At 35.6% G+C, this 4845-nt stretch overlaps 1 pseudogene; it reads right to left on the reverse strand.

The window, feature by feature from the left end:
* Positions 1 to 780: 780 nt before the first annotated feature.
* Positions 781 to 899, reverse strand: LOC112483532 (annotated as a pseudogene).
* Positions 900 to 4845: the final 3946 nt, after the last annotated feature.

Genomic DNA, 4845 nt, shown 5'->3' on the forward strand with positions numbered 1-4845 from the left:
AAAATACAACACAGCTTCTGAAGGGGAAATTTCTTTTTAAACTGATGATGATGAATTATGAATTGAGATAAACAATTTAAGTGTCAATAAAAAGTGCCCGGAGGCATCCATGTACAGAGAAGTTCCATGAAAGAAAAGATTATCATATTTCAGCTACTATTAGGTTGATATCAGAACAAACAAAGCTAGAGAAAGAGCAGTGATAGAGAACTTTGGAAATCTAGCCCTTCTAAGGGGAGACCTAATCAATACCTCATAATGCCCCTAATGTCCAGCTGACGCACCAGAAAAGTCCACACCGTAAGAATAAGAATAAAGTCTAATCACAACCTACACAAAGACTAAAACCAGCAAAATCCACAGGGAAAACAAAATTCCAAAGTCTTGCATGTTAAGGTTAAGAAACAACTTGGGCTTTTCACAAATCTACACCTACAAAGCATAAATGTCCAATCTACACAAGTTCAAGGTGATCAGCCTTCATACGACTGCAGCCCTAATCAACATTTGACTGCAATCTCATGAGCCAGAACTGCCTCACTAAGTGATTCTGAAATTCCTGACCCACAGAAACTGTGAGAGGTAATAAATACTTAAAGTCGTTTTTGAGTCACTAAACTTTGGGGGTGTTTTGTTACACAGCAATAGATAATTAATATATAATGTCATATGTAAAAATCAATTGTACTTTGTTTTGTTTTTAGGCAAGGCAACCCTTGGTTGACCTCAAAGATTATAAGGACGTTGTCAGCTTACAATCCCTTACTTTTTTCCTTTTTACACCAACAGCACCTGGTTTTCATAGGTAGTCTCCCATCCAAGTACTAACCAGGCCCAACCCTGCTTAGCTTCCGAGACCAGACAGGATAGGGCTTGTTCAGGGTAGCATGACTGTAGACCAATTGTACTTCTAAATATAGCAACAACATTTAAAAACATTTACAATATAGCATTAAAAACAAAATACTTAAGAATACTGAAAACTACAAAACAATGTTGAGAAAAATCAAAGAAGACCTAAATCGACACTCATCGTGCTTTGAGGACTCAATATTAGTGTCAATTCTCCCTAAACTGATCTACAGATTCAAAGCAATTCCAATTAAAATCACAATGGGTTTTATTATAGAAATTGATGAAATGAATTTAAATTTATGGGGAAATGAAAAGGACCTTGGATAGTCAAAACAATTTTGGAAAACAAGAATAATTTTGGAGTACTAGCACTATCTGATTTCAAGACTTATTATAAAGCTATAGTAAACAAGACAGTGTTGTACTTAGTAAAGTAAGACAAATAAATAAATAAATCGAGTGTGACACATTTATACTCAGGCATGAAAGATAACATTAATTGCATAGATAATTTCCGTTATATTCACAAGCAGTATGTACTACAGCATTAAAAATGAACTAAAGCTACCTGTACCAACATGGTTTAGAATACATAATGTTAAGTGAAAAAAGAGCTTTCAGATTTTCAGACTGCTATGTATGGTATGATGCTATTATTTAAATACTAAAAACACATAAAATGTATTACTTTATAGATACAGAAATCATGTACTAAAAATACAAATTACATTATAGACGAGAAATTATCTTTGAAACAGTGTTTACTTTTGGGAAGGGAGGAAGTAATAGAACTTAGAATACAAAGAGGACTTCAACTTTCATCAGATATGCTGTTTTTATTTAAAGACAAAAAAGACCTGAAACACATGGCAAAGTAATAATATTAGGGAGTATATGAGGATTACTTTACTGTCTTCAGTGTCTTTGAAATTATTTTTAAAGTTGTACATGAAAAATATTAGTCTAATTTCAAAGTAAAACTCTTTATCGTATAATGCAATTGTATTTAAAATAGTTGGTCAAACCAGTAAAGAAATTGACCCTCCCATAATCTTTGTCTCTTGGCCTTCTCCACATAGGGTATTCTTTCTGCTTATTCTAAAGATCTTGATTTAGACTTAAGAGAATTTCCTGACCTAGTATGTGTGGGTGAGAGGAGAACACAAGATAGGACTATGTGATCTTTTATTAAGATGCTTATCTGGACCTCCAGATACATAAAGCCTAGCTTGCTGCAGAGGAGACATTATTGCATGATGTGACTGTTGTCTGTCCCATGAGCTGGACCCAGATCAGAACAGAAGTTGCTTCCCACAAACCACCTTTAAAGACTATCTGATCATAATTGATGTTCATTCTGACATAAATCAGTACCTGGACCCTGGCTCCAGCCTTTGTTCTGACCTGGTAAAGCATGTAATTTCCCATACCTGGTAACATTCTAGTACTAACATACTAGTACCTATGGCGATTCCCTTTTTTTTTTTTTTTTTTTTTCTGCCCTATATAATTTTTTGGCACCTGTAAAGTGACAGGGGGTACATCCACCTTGTCTTGTGGCCACCTTGTCTTGTATGTAACTTTCCCTTAATAAATGCTGCTAATTTCCAGACTTGAGTGGCCTGCCTCTTTCTTCAGTCTTTCCATGCTCTTTACTGACAGAGGTAGATTTTTAGTCTTGAGGCTTTTCCCTGGGTCTGTGTGTATTAACACCTGCCTTCACATTCCAGCCTCCCTTCTATTTATTGCTTGCCTGAGTTCCACTGTAAGTTAATGTGTAAGTTAAAGTGGTTGGATCTGATTTGCTATTCTTGACGCTGTATTCTTTCCCATCTTTCCCATCTTTTTTGTAAAATAACACACAACGTGGTCTACCATAATAACAGAAAATAATATTATCAGGAGAGGCACAAACTTTAAGCTACACATTGAATAAGTTCTGGGAATCTAATTTACAGCATGGTGACTATAGTTCATAGTACTGTATTACATATTTGAAATTCTCTGAGAGTAAATCTTTTTGTTGTTCTTTACTTTTTTGTTTTTTAATTTTTTTGTTTTTTTGAGAGTAAATCTTAAGTGTTGTCATCACATTAAGAAAACAGTAACTATGTGATGTGTGGATGTGTGCATTAACTTGCTCATGGTAATCATTTTGCCGTGTATGCAGTATATCACATTGTATACCTTAAGTATACATAATTTTTATTTGTCAATAGAGCTGGAGAAAAAAAGGTAAGAAAAATAAAGGAGTGAGATTGTTTGTACTGTAGTGGCTCCACTGTGAAGAACATCTCTCTGTCAAGGACCTAGGCCTCTCAAAGGCAAAGAGAGGCCAAATGATGCAAAACCCTGAGGTGGAGAGAGGAAGGCTGGAAAACTTTAGAGAAGGGAACTTCCTGAACCCACCTAAAATAGATTTATAAAGACTTGAAGAAGCCTTGATGAGAATCATTAAAAATATTTAAATGTGTACCGTTGACCCTTGAAAGACACAGATTTGAATTGTGCAGGTCCACTTACATACGGATTTTTTTTTTTTCTATTTTATTTTTTAGTCCATGGTTGGGAGTCTGTGGCTATAGACTGTATGCATGGTTCTACATCATTTTATGTAAAAAACTTGAGCACTTGATAATTTTGGTATCTACAGGGGTCCTGAAACCACCCCCCAGATACCAAAGAACAACTAAATTTTGGTGGGAAGTCAAAAGTTATATACTTATTGTCAACTTTGGGTGGGGGTGGGGGAGTCAATGCACCAACCTCCACATTGTTCAAAGGTCAACTGTATATCATAGTAAACATTGCTAACTATTGAGTGTGATGCCCCCAGAGTCCTTGGTGTAGGACTGAGTTCCTGCCTGCACCATTTAGCTTATTATGTAGTCTTAAAATAACTAATATTTGACTAGCACATTTATTAGCCTTTTTGTTATCCCAGTGAAGTAGGAGAATTAAATAGGCTATCATTCAGGAAAGCAGTTTTTGCCATACTATAGGAAGAGAATACCTTCCCACACCCTTGAAACAGTCACCTGGTCACTGGGTAACAGGCATAGCTTTTTGTGACTGACCTGAAAACTACAAGCCATGTCAGCTTCAGCTCCCAGAGAGCTTGAACTCAAGAATTCATTGAGGAAGGAGCCAGAGTTAAGGAAGGAGGATGGGGAGTGCGGAGGGGCTGGTGAGATATTGACAATGCTTAGTCTTTTTTTGTAGAGAATGATAGTAAAAATCTGTTGACAGGTCTATCTGTCCTGAAACTTGTCTCCTTTAATTAAAGAATCAATGTAAGGCCCAGCCCAGAGATGGGAGTCATCTAAATATTGACAGATTTTAGAAGACCCTCCAAACCAGTGTTACTTTGTACTTTTTGCATCTTCTGAAAAAACATTCTTATGTTCTCTGAAATAGAATCAGTTATTAGTCCTTTTTCCTTTATTCATCCTTTTCTTTCTAATTCCATTGCCACCACTCCCAATTGTTTGCCTCCTAACTGGTTGATTGACTTCCTACTTGATCCAGATTATCAGGCCTAAAAACACCAGAATATTCTTCGTAAAATATTTCAATCGTGTTACTCCTCTGTTGAATGTATATATAAGTAACTCTTTGGTCTTCTAGATAAAAGATCAAGCCTTAAAAAGATTTTCTACATTTGGTTCCATCTAACTTTTTATTCTTATCTCCCACTTATACCCAATCAAATGATCTTGTCAAATTAAGTTTATCTTTCTGTTCTCTGCTAAATACACTGCATTATTCTTTATCATATTTTCAAATTTGCTTATGCTACTTCTCCTGCCTACGATCTCTTTTCTTCTGTTTCTCATTAATTGCTATTTTCCCTAGATATTCTGTGCCATGTACTCACAGTTCCTTTTGAGCTGTACTGTAGATATGACCCATGTTTCTTATATTTTCTGGCTATTCTGGCTATAGCTGAATGGATTAGAGTAAGACTCCTGTCTTAGAAACCTATACCCT

Source organism: Pteropus alecto, unplaced genomic scaffold, assembly GCF_000325575.1.
Source record: "Pteropus alecto unplaced genomic scaffold, ASM32557v1 scaffold46, whole genome shotgun sequence".
NCBI classification, from domain to species: Eukaryota; Metazoa; Chordata; class Mammalia; order Chiroptera; family Pteropodidae; genus Pteropus; species Pteropus alecto.